General features: G+C 41.3%; 1 pseudogene; it reads right to left on the bottom strand.

The window, feature by feature from the left end:
• The window catches only part of LOC123383059, a 32,493-nt pseudogene that overhangs the window by 7,379 nt on the left and 2,953 nt on the right, over positions 1–22,161 (bottom strand).

Raw genomic sequence — 22,161 nt, 5'->3', positions numbered from 1 at the left:
CCAAACACTTATCAATTGGTACCGAGAAGAAAGGAAGGATACTCTTGCCCATGATGAAAACACAGGTGGGAATGTTCATAAACTTATTCTGATGGCAGAGGTTTTTATGGGGGGTAATGGGATTCTTAAAAAATATATTTTACTTGTGCAGCCAAAAGATGTTTACCAGTTGAAATGGTCAGCTATATAAATGAGAGGTTATTTTGAGATTTTCTTTTTATATGGCAGACTTTCTGTCTAGATGGCACAAAATCACAAAAGTTTGCTAAGTTTCCTTCACCCAAGTCGTAACGATCGCTGGGAACTAGGTAGCAGTGTTGAAGTTTTGCTAATAGTAAATCATGTTCTTTATTCGAACTATCGCTTTACATTGATTTGAATTATGCCAGAATTCTGGTCTAGACCATTTGAAATCAAACATGAAAATATTAATTTCTCACAACCAAGACATCTCATACCACAATATGATACGCATGGCTGCTGTACGGTCATAGCTGAGCAACATTTTTTAAGCAGAGAGCAGTTAGTGTTCTTTTCCAAGGCAGATGTTTTCCAGATTTGCTATTGTCACTCATTAAGAAAGTAAGAAGTCTGTGAGTTATGATAATGTGAGGTACGACATTGTATAGGCCATCTCATCCGTAAAGCACCACAGATTTTCTCGGCTAATTCTTTCCTTTGCTTGCTTTAATTGGTTCAGTATGACTGGTTTTCCACTAGTGGAGAGATACTTATTTTGTCTGTATGATAAAATGTACTCAGACAGAGACAATAGGTAGGTCTTGGGAATGCTGCTAAAGTGAAAGGGAAGTAGATATTCTAGTTAACAGGCCTCATTATATATTCAAAAATTGTATTGTTTTAAAGTAATTATAGTGGGAAATGATTTTGTGTGTTTTATGAGACATTTAGCACATACAATTGAATTTAGGGAACAATGTGTACATTTTGAGGAATTCAAACCACTACACAAATATTACCCAATGAACACTTCCATTTAAGAGAATAAAAGAGGTCTTGCTGTGTCCATAGTTTATTGGAGCAAACACAGCTCAAATGGCTTGACAGAATCAATGAAGTACTTAATGAGGAAGAACAAAACTCGGATTATTTTCCCTCCCATAAATTGAGTTTAATGCCTGAATTGTCAGAAAAATAATGTGGTAATACACCATTGGCTGACTGTAATTTTCAACCCAATATATATCCTCTTAAAATTATATCCTTAGCTAATGTGACCTTAAAATTTAAAGTAAGATAGATAAGATATATAATACCTTGTTTAAGAATCCATTGTTGGGGCACCTGGGTGGCTCAGTCAGTTAAGCTTTCGGCCTCAGCTCAGGTCACGATCTCACAGTCCGTGAGTTCGAGCCCCAGATGTCACAGCATGGAGCCTGCTTTGGATTCTGTGTCTCCCTCTCTCTCTGCCCCTCCCCCTCTTGTGCTCTGTTTCTCTCTCTCAAAAATAAATAAATACTAAAAAAAAAATCCATTGTTGACCTGGTTGACATTCCAATCAATTTAAAAAATATATAATAATTGATCATCTTTCTTTCAAATATTTGAGTTGAAATATCCTTATTAAAAAATAGAGATTTTTCAATAACCGCTATTTTAAAATATACTTAAAAAAATTATTGAATCTATAGGGGTCATTAAGTGATGAGCGAGGTTTCTATTTTCCCACAGCAGCGGAGCATATTATCTGTGTGGGGCTCCCAGCTGGCCTGCTCCTCAGAACAGAAACTGCAAACCCACGTTCCAGATTGCCTCAATGTTGCAACATGAGATGACTTAAAGAAGTGACAACACAAATATCTTGAGACAGTCAATGATAATCAAAACGCTATTTTACAAAACTTTAAAGGGGGAGCCTCATTTAAAAGGCACTATTTTTCTCAACCCACTGAAAAATTATGGCAACATCCATATACTCATGACACTTCACTAATTTTATGCAAAGCACCGAATAAAATATTAAGCTTTATCATACAGAAGACTCCTCATTCATCAGCAACACCCTTCCGCACATAACTTTCAGCAGTAGCCCTGAGGAATTTATATACCAAATGCAAACCCACAGACTCAGCTGTGGGGATGATAATAACGGCTCCCAGAGTTTAGTAATTCCAAGTACAAGCATTGTGCGTGTCTCTCCTTTCTTCCCATTATACTAGAACCATAAAATTTATTTCCCTCCCAGACAGCCAGCATGTACAGCCAATTTGTTATGATTATGATGACATAAAGAGAGGAGGGGGGGGGTGGCTCGAGACGAAGGGACTTCACGAATGTAGAACACTGACGTCAATATCAAGGGAATTCTGAGGCTGACGGGGATCCCAGATGTCACAGATGAGATTTCTACACAGATGAACTGCTGAGCTCTCAACTGGCTTTTCCTTTTTTTTTTTTTAATTTTTTAAAATGTTTATTCATTATCGAGAGACAGAGAGACACAGCGTGAGCAGGGGAGGGGCAGAGAGGGAGACACAGAATCCGAAGCAGGCTCCAGGCTCCAGGCTCCGAGCTGTCAGCACAGAGCCCAACGTGGGGCTCAAACTCACAAGCTATTAGATTGTGACCTGAGCTGAAGTTGGACACTCAACCGACTGAGCCACTCAGGGGCCCCTCAACTGGCTTTTCTAATGCCCTTCAATGTCAGCACATGCTGAGCTGTACTCAGACCTGATCTGAGTCTAGCTTGTGGCCAGGGCTACAGTGAGGTGAGAAAGCCCATGCTGCAGAGGAACTGCAGCCCCGCAGAAAGATGCTGAATTTGTTACCTTCTGCTGGCGCCATTCGTCTAAGGAAGTAAATGATCCTGGCCCCAGGCAGACTGATAGTATCTGCAACAATCTGCAACATTGTCAGCTCTGGAACCAAGAAGAGGCCCCTAGAGTTCATGAGTGCCTCCACAAAGTGGCAGAAAGAAAACATATAATCAAGGCTCTAGATCTCTCTATAGAAATCCAAATACAACCTACTAAATGACTACTAGGTAGGAAGCACTGTCCTGGGACACTTGACACAAATTGTTTCACTTGATTCTCAACATGATGTTTTAGTATTCCCTATTTTACACGGAATCTCCACAATCACAGCTAGGGAATGATGAAGCGCTGCTTAGACAGGTTTGTCCAAGCCCAAAGCTCGAGCTCTTCTCACTGCTACCCCACCCTGCGGTAGATTAAAGACGGCAACAGACAACTTGCGACTTTTGTCACTGAAAGATGGAGTTTAATTATCTAATTCCTTTCCTCCTTGAAGCCAGTTTGGCCTGAGTAACTTGCTTGACCAACAGAATGAAGTGAAAATGACATCTTTTGACGTTTGAGTCTAGGTTACAAGAGGTCTCGCAGCTGACACCCAGGACCACTTGGGACAATCACTCACGAAGTCCTGAGCCACCGTGAAAGAACAGGTGAAGAAGCCCTGAGGCTAAATGGGAAGGATCCCCAGTTGAACCCAGCTTTCCAGCCATCCTCACCAAGATGTCAGGCATAAGCCATCCTGGCCTGTCTCAGCCAGGCCAGCCATCAGTTGAATATCTCCAAGTGACCCCAGTCGATACCATGTAGAGAAGAAAAATCGCCTGGCTGATCCTTAGACAAATTCCTGACAGACGAAATCACCAAATATGATACAATGATTGTTGCTATAAGCACAAAGTTTGGGGGTGGTGGGTGATGGCAGCAATAAATAACTATAAAAAGCTTTCTTTTCTGATATAACCATGCTGTGAACCTGAAGACAGTCTTGAGTAAAGACATAGCCTAATATTGTTGAAAAATGGAACATTCTCCTGACCTTTAAAAAACAGGATTTGATCCTTTGCTTTGTTATTCAGGTTGAGATATACCTGGATGACTAAAGAGGAAAAAGAAAGAAGAGGAGAAAAAAAGATGCCCTCATATAACATTTTGAGAGGTACCAAAGAGAAAGTGAATTAGGATTCTTTTGACTTGAAGTGACGGAAATCTTAATTCAAGTGCTTTACACCAAAACAAAGGGATGTATGGAACGCATTGGCCCATGTAACCGAAAACTGTAGTGGGATGTTGTCCTTGGATACGTTCGATTAAGACGCTCAAAGATATAATAAAACATAGGCTTCTCCCCATCTTGCAGCTTCATTTTTCTCTGGGCTGCCTTCTTTCTCAAAGCGACTCCTTCCTCATGGTGACAAGACGGTCAACAGTAGCTCTTTGTTTATATTACACGACCTCAGCTGCAAACTCTCCAGCAAAGGGAATTTTCATTCGTAAGAGGTTCAGGAAAAGATTGTCATTTGCCCGGACTGGGTCACATGCCCTTCCTGGACCCAGTTCCCGCGGTAGAGAAAGGAAATGTTCTGACTGCCCAGGTCTAAGTCGGCACACGGCCCATTAGCATTGGGAGTAGGCCAGCCCCACTTTTACCAGGTGGACTGAGAATCCCACTTCCCAGAGGAATCCCGCGTGCTTTTTCCATCATAAGGACTGAAGGATAAATACTACCGAGAAGAAAATGCACCTTCCAAAGGGCAGTGAGAAGGAAGTACTTATTCCTTCCTCACATAATGAAAATCATGCTAATGGCTTAACTTGGTTATCTCCATTATAGCTACAATTTAACATTTGCATAAAATTGCTTTAAACAAACTTATGACCTTCATCTCCTTCACATCCATTTCCCTCTTCCCTCTCCTGTATGAGAACACATTCCCTTGCTCCCCGGGGTACCCCGCTGCTCTCACGATGGCAACCCACATCCTCTCACCAAAGTCCTCTCACCTTCCCTGGTGAGTGCCCTGTTTTTCGGATCTAATCTTCTTCCTAAGAACTAGACGACTGCCATCAACTAGTTGAGCCGGTCACCAACCTGTTCTTGGCCCCTTCTTACTGTAAAATTAGGGGACTGTGTAAGTAGCCTCTAATGTACCTTATATAAACAACTTCCTCAGACTTTTCACTGAGGCGAACCCTATAAAAGCAAACCCTAAGCCATGTGCACATCTCATTGCCATGGTCGGATGAGAGGGAGAGACTCTCGTTCTCCGTCATAAATCCACAGAGGGGCAGACGTAAGGTCTCTTCCTCACTCTGGAGAGAGACGATGCCAACACTCCCAACCTCTTTCTCCCTTTGCTTGTTCCCCCCCTCAGCGGGGAGAGGTGCTAATCTGTTTGGTGGGAGCCTGGCTTCCACTAGAGCCTGTGCTCACCTGTGGCCCGGCATCTAGTTCCCTTTGACAGATCTGTGCTAAGGCAGTGAGTTCCCTCTCCTACTCTGGTGCCAGCCATGGTACTTCCTGTCTCTGAGTACTAGCCCACGTTGGGAGAACCTACTCCAGTCGGTAGGGATGCTTGCCGTTCTCTCTGCATTCCAGTTCCTCCTGCCCTCCAGAAGCCGTCTCTGAACTTCAAGTAAGTGGGACTGGAAGGCTGCACAGCAGACTGGGCTCTCTTGGTAAATACAGAGGCTTTTCTTTGGGTTGGGTGAGAGGAAACCCGATCTGGACCTCAGGTTTAAGCCACATTTTCCAATCTCGACTTCCCAGAGCCGAGAATTTTATTCGCAACTTCTTTGCCTAAAATGATGATCCTTTGGACCCCCGTTTGGCTAGTGATTCCTCTCTTATGGGTGAGAACCTGACAGAGAGGAGAGGTAATTTTTGGCTCTGGTCTACCTCTGACAGCCATTTCCAAACTACTTGCACATTTGTCCTCATCATTTCATTCTCCGCCTGCCTTGTGGTACTGCCAGGCAGGGATTATTCATTTTAATTTACAGCCAAGAAAATAGAGATTTAGAAAGTTAAGAGACTCAACCACAGCCTAGTGGGTTCGTGGCAGAGGGGGACTAAACTGAAGCGAGCGGACACTGGAACAGAACCTCAAAGTCAGGGGCACACTAACGTTCCACGAGAAGAATAACTCGGTCAGCAGTGACTACCTATCCCTTGTACAACTCTGGCAAGGAACTGTTATAAAACCTTAAGAGGTCGAATCCTTATGTACTACAGAGGATGTAGGCAAAAAGAAAATCGTTCAGATAACAAAGTATCATAATGTCAGGTGCATGATTTAATTTCTAAGCTACTGTGACACTGTGACCAGGCAGATCACAAAAATAACACATTGCAGATGTTTTATCCGTGCAGATCTGAGTGAACGTTATGGAACTCTACGCCCTGGTGAATACGCGTAAGTGTGCTGCTTCTGTTGTTTTTAAGGACATTATTGGATAGGATATTGGATATCACTAGAGATAATGCAAGCCTGAAAGCCTGTCAAATTGAGGCAGCATATGCACCTGCATCCAGCCGTCCACCACCACAGCCGTTCTGGCAGCTGTCAGTGTTCCCACCCTCCCCCACATAACTGGGAATATCAAGCCCACATGCAAACTGTGTCTGCTTGTGGACAGAGAGGACACAAGGTGACAGCCAGTAAACAGGAAAGCCTTGGCAATCTCACCGCTCCGAATACTAAACCAGACAAAGTAATGAGATCTCTTTGGAAACGGTACCCCGGACATATTTGGTGTAGAGGTGAAATCCTTCAAGAGGAAAATTTTCCCACAATCTCATTGTCTCAAATTAATATCGAAGTATGTCTCTGCATGTTGAGCAACACCAGCGGGAAAAAGAACTAACTGATGACCCGTTCTCTAGTATTCCTTGTCTCATACTAGGAAGTGGTATGAGGTTAAGAAACTATTTTCACTTAACATCCCTTGGTTTTATAGGTAGTTTTTCTATTTCACTTTGTGTGTGGGTACATGCACACGTGTGCGTGTGCATGCGTCTGTGCATGAGAGAAGGAAACACAACAATCTTGAATATTTTGTGTGACATTGGATCACTTTGTGCTGTGTTTATACTAAAAGAAGGGGCAGTAAAAATACAGTCAATTCTATAGTTCATGGTTTGCAACCAGATATAGAAGAAATAGAATTCTGGAATTCTTGGAGAATGATGGCCAAATGCAATCACATGCCTAGTCCGTAGTAGATGCTCACCAGGTCTTTGCTGAAAGAATGAACTTCATTTAACTGGGCTCATCACAGAATGTATTGATTGAATACATGTTAAATGACTATTGTCATTTCCAGAGCTGGAACGACTACTGATTTCCAGAATCGCCACCACTCGGGAGTAGCGACAGACTTGTGCTTGTACGTGAACATAGCTGGGAGATAAGAATAAAAGAAGCTAAATACTTTTTGTTTATTTTTATTCACCTAGGGACTGTTTTGTAAAAGTATCGGAGAATATCAAGTCGTATAAGCATAGATGCAAATAGTTAAGCCCACCTCTTCCTCTAAGTAGCTTTTCCTCTCGTATCTGGAGGGAAAGCCTTTGAGTCGCAGCTGTTCCTACACCCACTTCTCTCAAGAGAATGTTTCAGCCCCCGCCAGGGAAAGTCTCACCGCAGACAAGCTATTCAGAAGATGAAGAGGCTAAAACACAAATGCACAGGAGAGTGTTTACCTATGAGAATGTGTTAAACAAGCATTTCGAATCCCTGCAGCTAGCTGTTCCTTGGTTCCACTGGTCTGCCTGATTCTTGCATCAAGGGAAGTTAAAAACTTCAGAAAAGACTGAACACGAGTTCCTCAACATATGGGGGACCTCTTAACATTCTCCTTCCTACAGGTGAACAGGAGAATTGGCACTTAATTTATTGCCCTTATGATTGGATCTAATGACATACATAATATATATCAAGATTCAGTGGGAAAGGGGATGATGTCAGCAAAAATGGCAGATTAAGGACCTCCAAAAAGTCTTTTCTCCATAAAAGCAATAAGAAAACTCACCAAAATTGTCAGAATCAATATCTTCAGAATGCTAGAAATTAACCAAAGGCTTCCAGCAACCTGGGTAGTATTTTTTTTTTTTTAAGAAAAACATCTGAATCTTGGAAAGGACTGTGTGATTTGTGGCATTTTAACTTACCCTATTCCCATACCTCCTCTCTGAAGCCACAGTAGCCTTGAAAATGGACAGCTCAAAATCACAGTGAAACCCAGCAGCCTTGAAGCCACTGGAAGGTAGAAAGTGGCACTCCTATGAAAGTTCATTCCAAGAGAATTGTCATTATTTGACCTGTTAGTTCCTGGAAGACCCTACTTGTAAAGATGTCTTTATTTAACCTGACTCAGAGCTCATTCAGTGCAAAAAAAAATCTATTCCCCAGGCACATTATCAGAAGCCATTACAGGCAATTGTTTAACTTTGAAGCAGCCTAAAGAGGTAAATAACGGTTGGGGGAAATAATAGGCTAACCAAAACTTTAAAAGGAAAACTCTGGGGAATGAGAATTCCATAGAGGCTTTGAAAAGCTCTGAGATGCTCCTGGGGATTGAGAAAGTCACAAACGCAGGTAGGTCTGTGCACCTTCCCAGAACTGTGCATATGATTAAGAAAGACCTGAAAGGCCCTAAACTCTCACCTCTGGCTGACCTTGAGGTTCTGTGCAAGCAGGAAGTGAAGGCTAAGGCAAAATTGTAAATTATTTGGCCAAGCATTGAAGTAGTGCCCCAACACACAGAGAAAGCCCCTCAGCGAAGACTGGGAGATTTAGCAGTTCAGAAATTTAAGGAAACCTCTGTCCAATCATTAGTGGACCACTATGCGAACCAAGTAAAAACTTCAGTGGCCACACCTGACATACAGTACGGACTTCACAGAATTGATGCAGAAAAGTCATTAAACAGAAACATCAACACACAACAGCAAACCCTGGGAAGGAGGACGAATTTGATTTCCAGAATTGCCACATTATGTTATTTTGAACATCCAGTTATCTACAAAGAAATCATGAGGCATGCAAACAAAAAATAAAAGTATGGCCCATTCAGGAGGAGGAGAAAAGCAACCAATAGGAAACTATCCCTAAGGAAGTCCAGACACTGGATTTACTATATGTGTACTTTAAATTAGCCATTTTATTTTATTTTTATTTTCTTAATGTTTATTTATTTTTGAGAGGGAGAGAGACAGAGTGCAAGTATGAGAGGGGCAGAGAGAGAGGGAGACACAGAATCTGAAGCAGGCTCCAGGCTCTGAGCTGTCAGCACAGAGCCTGATGCGGGGCTCGAACTCACGAACTGCGAGATCATGACCTGAGCTGAAGTCAGACGCTTAACAAACTGAGCCACCCAGGTGCCCCTAAATTAGCTATTTTAAATATGTGCAAAAAGCTTTTAAAAGAAAACCATGTCTAAGGACTAAAAAAATTCTAAAAAGAACCCAAAAGATATTCTGGAATTGAAAAATATCTAAACTTAATGAAAAATTCACTAAAGGGGTTTCAACAGGATATTTGAGCAGCCAGAAGAACTTAACAACAGGGCCCCAAAACACACGAAACAGAATTTCTAAGAAGTAAAGGAATAATTAGCAAATTCAACAATAATTGAAGTTGGAACTTCAATACCTCATTTGCAGTAATGGACAGAACTAGAAAGAAAGTCAACAAAGACACAGAATACTTGACCAATACTATAAACCAAGTAGCCCTTACAGATATCTATAGAACTCTGCATGTAACAGCAGTGGAATACACATTCTTCTCAAGTGCACACGGAACATTCCCCAGGATAGAATGTATGTTACATCATGAAAGAAGTCTCAATAAATTCAAAAGGATTGAAATAATACAAAGTATTTGTCCAGTAATAGAAGGACATTTGGGAATTCAAAAATATGTGGAAAGTAAGCAACACTCCTTTAAAAAAAAAAAGAGTCAAAGAAGAAATCACAAAGGAAATCAGAAAATACTTTGAAAAGAAAACGTTACACTTAGGTATGGTGTGATACATACAACACATTAAAAATGCTTATGAAAAAAACTAAAGACACAACAAACCAACCTTAAGGAATACAACACAAACAGTGCTTGAGGGAAATTTATAGCTGTTGTATTAGTCAGGATTCTCCAGAGAAACAAAATCAATAGTATATATATATATATATATATATATATATATATATATATATATATATATATATGTGAAGATTTATTATAGGAATTGGTTTATAAGATTAGGGAGGCTGCGAAGTCCCCAAATCTGCCATATGCAAGCTAGAGAACCAGAAAAGTTGGTTGTGTGATTCAGATTGAGTCTGAAGGCCTAAGAAATAGCTCAGCTGATGTCCAAAGGCAGAAGACAGATACCTCAACTCAAGCAGGGAGAGTGAATTTGCCCTTACTCCACCTTTTTGTTCCGTTCACATCCTCAAGGAATTGGATGACACCTGTCTACGTTGGTAAAGGCAGTATTTTTTAATGCACTCTACTGATTCAAATATTAATCTTCTGGAGACACCTTCCCAGAAACATCCAGAAAAAATGTTTTCCCAGCTATCTGAGCACCCTTTAGTCTAAACTGACACATAAAATTATCCACCATGCTTATAATAAATGCCTATATTAAAAAAGAATAAAAAAAGACTTCAAACCAATAACCTAACCTTCTACCTTAAGAAACTAGAAAAGAGTAATAAACCATACCAAATATAAGCAAAAGGGACAAAACAATGATTACTGCAGAAATAAATAAAACTGAGAATAAGAAATAAAAAATAGTCAACTTAAATAAACATTTAACTAGGGGGGCGCCTGGGTGGCTCAGTCGGTTAAGCGTCTGACTTCGGCTCAGGTCATGATCTCACGGTTTGTGGGTTCGAGCCCCACATCGGGCTCTGTGCTGATGGCTCAGAGCCTGGAGCCTGTTTCAGATTCTGTGTCTCCCTCTCTGTCTCTGCCCCTCCCCCACTCATGCTCTGTCTCCCTCTGTCTCAAAAATAAATAAACATTAAAAAAAAAATTTTTAAAAATAAATAAATAAATAAACATTTAACTAGAATGACCAAAATGAAGATATGGCACTCAAATTACTAAAATCAGGAATTAAAGGGAGAACATTACTGCTGACACAGAAGTGAATCTTTGTGACCATAGATTAGACAATCATTTCCTAGACATAATACCCAAAACCTAAACAATCAAAGAAAATACCAGATAATTAGACTTGGTCACAGTCAAAAACTCTTGTGCTTTAAAGGAAAGAATCACACGAAAAGACAACTCACAGAACAGGAGAAAATATTTGCAAATCATGTATTTATCCAGAATAAATAAAGCATACTTATAATTCAACAAGAAGACAAACAATCCAATTTAAAACTGGACAAAGAACTGGAATAGACATTTCTCCGAAAATACACAAATGGTCAACAAGGACACAAAAAGATGTTTAACATCACTAGGTATTAGGAAAATGCAAATCAAAGCACAATGAAACATCATCACTTCATACTCACTAGGAGGACTATAATCAAAACAAACAAACAAAAAACAATAAAAAGTACTAGTGAGAATGGAGAGAAATTGGAAACTTTCTACATTGCTTCTGTAAATATAAAATGGTATACCTGCCTTGGAAAATATTTTGATAGATTCTCAAAAAGTTAAATATAAGCTTACTATACGACTCAGCATTTCCATTCCTAGATATATACCCAAGAAACTTGAAAGCATATGTTCTACAAAACACCGTATACAAATACTCATAACATCATTATTCCCAATAGCCAAAAAGTGGAAACAAACCAAACATCCATCAATTGATGAATGGATAAACAAAATTTGGTATGTAAAAACAATGGAATATTATCTAGCCATATAAAAATGAAGTGCTATTACATGAAAAGCATGGGTAAACCTTGAAAAAAAAGAACCCATCATATTTAGTAAAGTAAATCAGGCACAAAAGGTCTGTGACTTATAATATGAATGGCCTATAAATGCAATTAGATGATTCCATTTATGTAATAGTGTCCAGAATAGACAAACACACAGAAAAAGAAAGATTAGTCGTTTCCAAGAGGTATGGACTGACTGCTAATTGGTATAGGAGTTCATTTTGGGATGACATAAATGTCTGGGAAATACATAATGATAATGGTTGTACAACCTGTTAATAGACTAAAAACCAATGAACGGCATATTTGTAAAGGGTGAATTTTGTGATTTGAAAATGATAATTCTATTAAAAGAAAAGATGGCTATATCCATCCAAGCGACATGAAGAAAAATTTCTAATTAAAATTTATATTTTTTGACAAAGTAGCATAATAATATTAAAAGAAATATGAAAAGTCAATGTTTTGATATTTTATAGTTACTTGGAACATTTTCCTCCCTGGATAGAATAATTTTTCCATGACATTGAAAATAAGGACTAAATTTCAAGAACTATGAGATTCAATATCCCTTCATAATTTTAATTTTCTCACTTTAAGCACAGAGTGCATAGCATTACATATTATCCTGCTTACTAAATTGTCTAGGACTAGCATACTTTGTCCAAGAACAGTAGATACAGGGTAGGCCAGCAGGCTAGAGATGGAGGGAAGGAGTTGAGTTCAAGTCTGAAGGCAGTCTCCTGGCAGAATTTACACTTCCTCTGGGGAGGTCAGTGTTTTTCTATTAAGATAGTCAACCGATTGGATAAGGCCCACTCACATTACAGCGGATAATCTGGTTTAATCAAAGTCTACTGACTTAAATGCTAAGCTCATCTAAAAAAAAAAACAAAACAAACAACAACAACAAAAACAACAACAACAACACACCTTCATGAAAACATCTAGAATAATGTCTGGCCAAATATCTGGATATTGTATCATAGCCAAACTGACACATAAAATTAGCCATCATGGGCATGATATGGTAACAAGAGTGCTAGACTCCTATCCCGGGACTCTGAATTCCCCTTCAACTATCTCCATGATTCTCAGCAAGGGACTTTGCCTCTGTTAACCTCAATACGTTTACTGTAAAATGTGAGGAGATACTGAAATTTAGTATGCAGAATAAGAAAATAAGGTCCATGGCGGGACAGACAATCTGACCTATTTCACCTTTTCCCTCCATTAATTATATATCACATGCCAGTCCATACCCTATGGTTAATATTAAGAAATCAGAGGCTTAGTATTGATGTAAAATACCCACTATTTGCTGTGACCTAGGTGGCTGTGGGACGTATTGAGAGAAATCTGCTAATACTCTCAACCTAAATTTTGAAGAATACGTTGTGTTTATATATGCATGTATGCCTGCATTTATAGACTTTTTGTCTTTTATATAGACAAAGCACAATGTCAATGGCACCCTCAAGTCTTGTACAACATAGTGTTACCGCCTCTCTCCAAATCCTTCCCTCTTCACTTAACCCCCAAATAAAATTATACATATATATATATATACACACATATATATGTATATGTGTATATGTGTATACGTGTATATACATGTATATATGTGTATATACATGTATATATGTGTATATGTGTATATATATGTATATAAATATATATATGTATAAATATATATATGTATGTACTGTGTAAGTATGCCTTTGTTTTGTCTTTCTCTTGCATATCAGGGGTCTCCAACTATAGAGGCTTCATCTAAATCTCTGTGAGTGTCTCCCCTAGACACCATGTTCCTAAATTGCCTCTCTAACCTCATCAAAACCTAACTCACCCACTAATGGCTCATTCTTGCCAGTTCTTGTTACCAAGGATGTAAACAGGCAATCTTACTATCAAGATTCAGCTATTTCTAACTGAAAATCACTACATATCAGCCACTATGCTAGATTACTTCACAGTTGTTAATGGCTCTAAATGCTAATCAGTCAACCTCATCAGAGCCCTTAACACTTCTTTCAAATAATTTTCCTTACACCTCATCAGACCTTTCTTATAGTCTCTAAAATGGTTACTTCTCACATTTCTCACTGTTTAAAATCTGGATACCTCATGCCTACTCCCCTATCTGAAGTCAGTAACCTGAATTTATACTCTATTGAGAAAACAGAGACCATTGGGAGCTTACCTCTCAAACTTCCTGTTACAAACCTCTGCTGATCTACATTGGCAACCCACGTTATTTTCATCTCATTTTAGGCAGAGAGGTATATTTCTTGTTTTTCAAAGCCAACCCCTGTCCCTATTCTTTCCACCTCCTCTGAGAACTTAGCCCATCACTATTCCTTTCTGTTTCTCATATTTTTTAATATCTTTAATCTCTTCATCAAAATACAACCATGTTTAAGCAACTCTCATCCTTAAAAAAAAAAAAAAAAAAAAAAAAAGGAAAAATTAGTTTCCCACTAAGGTAGAAGTCCAAAGACTTGCAGTTGTGGCCAAAATCGAGAAGACTTACCTTTCCACCTGAAACAACCACAAAACAAACAAAATATAAGAAATAGAGACTCTCAAAACATTGGGCATGAGGTAGTGGTTAGTGGACTCTAAGAGAAGGGAAACAAATAATGCAAGCCCTAAAATTGCTATAGTTTCTCCAGCTATTGCCATCACAGAACATTCCAAGCTAAGGAGCAGAAAGGGAGAACCCAGGCCGACTCCCTGAATGGAGAGGACAGAGCTAAGAGAGTACAGAGAACAAGGCAGTTAGAATTCACAGAGCAGAGTACCAGAAAGCAGGGAGCTACCCAGGGACAGAACTCAGAGACCTGCAGAGGGCCCCCTGGGGTGTTCAGCTGATCAATAACTACCAGAGGCTGAAGGAAGAACCACCAAAAGAGATAAAAGGGAGCAGTGCTAGGTACTCACACCGGGCCAGGAATAATACCTGCTCCAGCTGGGTTGGAAAATCTCAGAATTCACAGGGCATTGGGTTGAGTGCTCATAGGACTCATACCTTGGTAGGGGAATGATTTGCCCTAAATGAGCCCTGCTCTGATTCCTTCTACCGACCTCCAAAGGAAGACCAAAAAGGATTACACCATTTCTAAGTAACTTAACTGAATCCCAGAGCAAAGATCAACAGTATTTACAGGAATACAGAGATATCCAGAACCCAACAGATAACATTTATAATGTCTGGCACCCAAAAAAAAGTTGCCAGGCATGTGAAGAAGCAGAAAAATGTGACCCATAATTAAGAGACTAAAACAATTGAAAATGACCCAGTCGCAGAGCCAATACACTGGCTAGGCCTGCTTCTGTGTGTTTCCTTAGCGGCTGCGAGCACCTTGTTCCAGCATCCTAATTTAAGGAGTGACCCAGGGGAGTCTCCGTCCTCACAGGGGACAGCTGGGCTCCTCTTCTCTGCAAAGGTTCTCAACTCTGGAGTACTCCTGCCTGAAGGAGACGCTGAGGACCCACCAGGAACTTCAACCCTACTCCACATTCGGTTTCTGTTCCAGTCCTGGTGCACAGAGATACTTTTTCTTGCTTTTGAACATGACTATGTCTTTTCAGGTTTCTATTGTTACATCTTAACTCTTATTACCATGTGTTTGGAGCACAAGGGAAGCTTCCAAACGTGATCTTACCGTAGCATCTCAACTGGAAGTCCCCACCCATGATTTCCTGAAACTCCTCCCCTGTTTTCAATGTCACTACTCACTTTTGGTTTTCCTCTCACCTCACAGATTCCTGTCTTTCTGAGTCCTCCTTCTCTGCTAACCCATGAAACTTTCAAGGGTCCCATTCTCTCCTCATTCTATGAGAAAAAGCGTAATCCAAGGTTTTGTAGGTCTGTGATCCTCTGCAACTTTATAAAAATTCTGATTTTTTTTTTCCAATCAGGAATAAAAAGTTACAAATGGGATTTAAAGCTAGAGTTCATTTTTATAAGAAGAGATCTTGCTGCTGGGATGTTCATAATAAATGTAATCCTTCTGCTAGTAGGAATGAACCCTGGGACTGTGGTAAGTATATCATACGAAAAGTAGACGGATATATAAGCTACATTTGAAAACAGGAAATAACTCTTAAAAGTCCATTCAGTTAGTGAGAAATGTAATTGGGTCTCTGTAAGTATTGATAGTAGGGTAGAGTACATAGGAATAAACCGAGTTGGTTAAATGAAGGGCAAATTACGGGTTGAGTGTGCACCTTCCATTAATTATGGGTGAAGGCTGGATTGTGCTCATGTGTTTGTGAATGTTTTCAATCACCACATATTTCGGTAGTGCCTTCTTAAGCTGCTAGTCACTGAGGATACCCAGATGAACAAGACACAGTCTCTGCCTTCATGGAGTTTACAGTTAAGTCTTTCGTTGTTTTTGGTTGTTGTTGTGTTTGTTTTTTAATTCTGCCCCTCTCTTCCCTAAAGGAAGCTTCCAGAATGTGGCAGTCCAAGAAGGGATGGGAGCAGGGCGATGTAACCAGGCGTGAGGGTTCCTTAGGTAGTTCTGTTTGCAACATCCTCAAGGAGCTCTGCTTGAGAATCAGACCTTAAGAGGAATGTAACAGAGTGGATTTTTCTCCCCCGCTGCAAGTTAATTGGCTCGTTTTCCTTGCTAATTGGGCAGAGGCGCACAGATAAGCCAAAGGGGGAAAAATCAAGAAAAAGTGGGCACATTTCCCAAAACACTTCCCTGTTTTCTGATCATCTATGAGAGCTCATTTTAGGATTGGAGGTCAGAGGGGCTTGGGCCTGGAGAAACAAAGTTTGTATGTAAATAAGCCAGGCCCCTCTTCTACAGAAGAGCTGATTAAGGGCCTGGTGGACAAAGTGCACAGAATCCCTGCTCTCTGACACCACAAAGTATCTATTACATGAGAACTTCCTTCTGGCGCCAGGAGGCATTTAGTTTTCACTTGGGTGTTCTGTAGGGGATGAGGCACTGGGTGGGGCGGGGGTCGTGGAGGATTGGAGGGCTGCTAAAACGAAAGCAACTCTCAGCAGGGGAATGACTCTTTTGCTCCAGGGGGTACAAAAAGATGGGACCCTAGGAGAGAGGATGAAGACAATAACACAAGAACTAACCTTGTGCAATGCCCTACATTGTCCAGGGGGGCCTGAACGCTGGGAAGTCTCTGGGAGGTGGGCTATCCACAGAGAAACAAGTCCAAGAAGGTGAGCAAGTGTCCCAAGACCACTCAGCTGACGAATGCAGAAATCTTCTAAAGTCCACAGCAAAGGGGGCTCTTTCCGGGAGGGGAGGAGCCACATGGCAGGATGTCATTCTCTCCCAGGTTATCTCCACAATTAACAAGGCTTGGGACCGCATCTTGGAGACCAGAGCAGTGTGCTACATTTCAAGGGGTGTTTTGATAATGAAATATTTTCACACTTCCAAAGTACTGCCGACAAACACTAAAAATCTCCTGGCACGGAAGTTTCTTAGCTTCTGCCCAAAAGTGGAAGTCTGTCTCAAGAGATTAAAAAAATTCTTTTTAATGTTTATTTTTTGAGAGAGACAGACAGACAGAGCATGAGCAGGGGAGGATCAGAGAGGGAGGGAGACACAGAATCCGAAGCAGGCTCCAGGCTCCGAGCTGTCAGCACAGAGCCCGACGCGGGGCTCAAACCCACGAACGGTGAGATCATGACCTGAGCCGAAGTCGGACGCTTCACTGACTGACCCACCCAGGCGCCCCAAGAGATTCTTTAAAAAATAAGACTGCACTCAGACTAGCTCACCCTTCAGAATGCCCCCAAATCAATGAGGTCCAGAGAGTCTTCAAACAGGCCTCCTTCGGAGGCCTTCACCGCAGGGCTTTTTCTTCCTGAGAGCTGGTGTGCTTCACTCTGCTAGTGGAGCAGTCAAAGTCATTTTCAGGAGATACACAGCATGCCAGGGGCAGAAGAGCTTACGCTTTCAATCCGCAGATACTGCTTTAAAAAAATCTTTTCCCAAAGCCACCTGCATTTTTACTTGTCAAGACAGTCAGTGAAGATTTTTTCCTTCCCTCTTGATGGCAGAGAAAATCAGGTCTCTGAAACATACTCAGACTTTTTCGCCCTCAAGCCTCCGCAGACCTGATGTGTCCAGGCACTGGTCTGTCTACGCACTGAGGCCTGTTGGGGCTCCAAGGAAGCAAAAATCTTGGCACAACTTCTGGATAAAGAAGCCAGCAGTGGACGACTGGTTGTGTCATAGATGACAGAGAACTCCTCTTGTCCATTCCGAGTGTTCCCACAGGTGCTTGGCCGCTTCCTTGGTGGCGCCCAAACGTCAGGAGTCCCTTTCCTTCCTGGGCTGGGAGTGGGGGTGGAGGAGACATCCTGGACGACCGGGGACGGAGGCTGCAGGGGACCTAAAGCTGGGCACGTGGCTTCGTGTAGTCGAAGAAAGAAGAGACAGGGCCTGGGGTGAGGCTGTACTAACTGTGCCTCCAACCGACCTGCTCCCCGTGTGACTGGCACACCACGTGACCCGTGCACAGCGTTCCCCAGATCTTTCACCTCGCTGGCCTAGGTGTCCTGCTCCTTAAGCAATGAAAGCCTAATGAACTGGGCCATGGAGCTCTGGCTGATGTCTGCAGAGTGTCCGTTATGCCTGGGGGGGATCAAGCTCAATGCTTCTCCAGGGCTAAGGCTTCCGTTACATAGTAGGGCAGAGTGTTTCTCAGCGTGTTCTAGGGTCAGGTGGATTATGTGAGGTTGAAGACGCGTGGTGAGGTGCAGGGGGGAGATGACAGGGATGAGGGACAAGATACGTGATGTCATGTGTGCTTCCCGAGTGATCATGCTTTTTCCCACGAGAGTGTGTCCTGAGTAGGTGGGAGTTGGTCTCACAGTGAACCTTATACACTCCATCTATAGTAGCATAGTTAATCCCTACATTATCCAAAAGAAAATAATCTGAGCCGCATATATAAATCGAAATGTTTAGTAGCTGCATTATGAAACCAAAAAGAAACAAGTGAAAATAATTTTAATCACATTTGTTTCAACCCGATATATCCAAAATGCTATCGTTGTTAGACATAATTTTGGAAACATATTCATGAGGTATTTTACATGATCTTATTCATTTTGTCTTCAATATCTGGTGTGTGTTTTACTCTACTGTACATGACTAGCCACAGCTCAAGTCCTCAATAGCCTTCTGTGGCTAGTGGCTTCCATATTGGCCAATTGGAGACTCTGTTTTTGTAGATCAAAGATATGGCAATTTCTTCAGCCATCCAGATGGCTCAGAATATCAGGAGACTTTAGGAAGATAACCACCAGGAAGGTCATGTAGGGAGGGCTCTTTCCATTCAAATGCATTGTCACAGCAATCATTTCTTAAGCATTTACTTACTAATGTTTTGGCCTGGTGTTCCCAGAACGTAAATGCAACCGCTCCTCTCCCAAAACCCTAAACCCACCTGACCAGCCCAAATTCAGACTTTCGCATCTAGTCTTCCAACAGAGTTAGAAGGGGCAGTGGCCATAAATGGCCTATTTTCTGTGGTCTCTAATTATTAACCTACCTTGGTCTAGCTTTTTAGAAAACCTAAGTTTTAGATATTTTTAATACATTTTTAAATATTTATTTTGAGCGAGAGAGAGCTCATGCACATGTACATACGAGTGGGAGAGGGGCAGCGAGAGAGAGAGGGAGGGAGAGAGGGAGAGAGAGACTCTCAAGCAGGTTCCAAGCTCAGCAGGGAGTCTTATACAGGGCTCAATCTTAAGACCATGAGCTCAGGACCTGAACCAAAACCAAGAGGTAGATGCTTAACCAACTGAGCCACCAAAGCACCCCTAGATATTTTTAACATTTTAAACCATTTAAAATATTTAAATATTGCATTTAAAAATATTTTAATATATTAAGTGCCTTTTCCGTGTTACATCTGAGTGTGCTTTCACATACACCACAATTTCATGTAAGCCTTTCAATAACTCTGATTTAGGAATGTTATTCCAGTTTTTAAATAAGGAGAGTGAGGATTGGAGAAGTGCTGTGACTTTACGGGAAGAGAACCTGGAGAAAGAAATGTAGGCCCATCCGTTTTCTCTCAGTGAGGTCTCCTACAAGATCTATGGGAAACGGGATCACGTACTTCAAACCCTAGAAGCTTGCGGTTAAAGCAAATGGCATCCTGGGGCCATCGAAAACCCAGAACAAGTCCTGGAGTACAAAACCTGGGTCAGTTCCTGACCTGATACTTATTAGCTATATGACATCGGACAAAGCAATTAATAGTGATGAAAATAACTCGCATTTATTGAACTTCTTCCATGTATCAGGCTCTGGCCCAGGCATTTGCTCATACCCTTCCTCTCCCTTATGAGACAGATAGTTCATTTTATAGATCAGGAAACTGGGCCTCAGAAAAAGGAAATTGCCAAAGGTCATACAGCCAATAAGCAGGAAAACCAGGATTAGAAAACATTATTAAATGTATTAATGTTTGTTTTATAATGTAACTTTTAGCCCACCCAGCCTCCCCTGACTACTTAAAAAGGACATCTTAAAGAATTTCAAGACGATTAATGTATACCATAAACATTTGTATATTCAGGCCACAAATCTAAAAGGTTGCAAAGCAGGGTGCCTGGGTGGCTCAGTTGGAAAAGCACTAGACTTGATTTCAGCTGAGATCATGATCTCGTGGTTCATGAGTTCCAGCCCCAGGTGATGCTCTGTGCTGAGCCTGCAGCAGATTCTCCCTCTCTCCCTGCCCCTCCCCCACTTGCACTCTCTCTGTGTCTCTCAAAATAAATAAATAAACTTCAAAAAAAAAAATTAAAGAAAACATGTTGCAAAGCATGGGCAGATAGGAATTATTTTCAATATGCTTTTTTTAAAATACCAAAATAAAGTCTTTACGATTCATTTGCAGTGTACAACTTCCCAAAACATTAGAATAGCTGAGCTTTCAAAAGAGATAATTATACTTGCACTGTTCAGCTCATGGGGCTGTTGTATTGAAGAGAGAAGGGAAAGTAAAAGCATATTCAAAGTGTAAAGAGGTGACAGACGTCATATATTACAAACATGTTTAAAGCAAACTTCAGTTATACACTATGCAAATGAAATGCATTTGAAGATACACTTCCTGATCTTTATTGGAAGTCTGCAACTCCCAAAAAAAAGAGTAAAAGAGTAAAAGAAAAATATGACTAGAAAGAAAAGGAGGGAAAGGAATAATGAAAGAAGATGAAAATAGCTGCCTTTCTTGAAAGAGAACACAGGAAAGGAGGGAAGAAGGAAGAGAGATAAAGAAGAAGGAAAAAAGAATGGAAAGACGGAACGATGAAGAGGCACAAAGAAGAGAAGGGAAACAGGAAAGAGCTATGAAAAAAATAAGCAGGAACATTTGGGGTCAGTCAGTTCCTACAAGCAAGAGAAACTGGCCATGACCTGCTTAGCTTTGAGACTGGGTACAGATTTTTGCGACTGTTTAGAGAAAAACTAGCACTTTGCCCACCATTAATCTTTTCTAAAGAAAGACTTTGTTCTGCACCTGTATAAACAATCCAGATTTTTAAAACCTATATGCCTGCCTCTAATGTGTGAGTCTATGTATTTATACTGATAGATTCAAGTCACCAATAGGTGATGCAGAAATCTAGCTTACGATCTCCTTTTTACATCCTTCGCTCCCCCTTCTCACTTTTTCTTCCCTCCTTGGCCTGTGGCACCTAAAGTCAAGTTCAAGTTCGAGCACCCCTATGAAGAACTCTACATTCTGTGGATACTCTCTGCCTTTTCCCAGCCCAGAGAGAACGGAAAATGAGCGATATTTTCATTCAAGTGATCCCCAGAGGAGCCCCTGCCCCATCCCTTAACAAAATGACAAAATGTGTAGGGAGAAAACCTCTACAAATGAGGGCGACCAGGAGGGCTTGTGTGAAACATCCCCCACCAGGGAGGCCTGGCCTGGGACACGAAGGTGGACGATGCCTGAGTGATGAAGTCAGCCCAGGCCAGCCACCTGTTGTGGCACTTCAGGCACGAAGCCGGGAGCATTTGTTCTGCGGAGTTGCTGGTGGAGGGAGGCTGGCCCCATGGCTTCTGCCCACTCTGTCCTGGGCTGACTGCACATTTCTTTCCTCGCACTTGGCTCCGTTTGGGAGCCTGTGAGCTTTCAGGGAAAGGACAAGTAAACACCTAACTCCGGCTTGAAGACTCGATTTCCTCATTGCTAAACGGAGTTACCATACCCCAACCTCGCAGGGGTTTAACCATTTTGTTGTTTTGTTGCTTTCTTTTAATTCCCGTGGGCAGTCGTATGGCGCCCACCCCAGTGACTGGCGCACAGCAGGCACTCAGTAGCTGGCCATAGGTGCCTCCTTCCAAAGTGAAGTACCCATTCCAAGAGCACCTACTGCAAAGGTCCTTTGAGTTAAAAAATAATGAGGCCACGGTTTTGTTTTGTTTCCTTTGGGGGAGG

Source organism: Felis catus, chromosome F2, assembly GCF_018350175.1.
Source record: "Felis catus isolate Fca126 chromosome F2, F.catus_Fca126_mat1.0, whole genome shotgun sequence".
Lineage (NCBI taxonomy): Eukaryota > Metazoa > Chordata > Mammalia > Carnivora > Felidae > Felis > Felis catus.
Note: the sequence above shows the minus strand (reverse complement) of the source record. Positions and strands in the feature narration are given on the sequence as shown.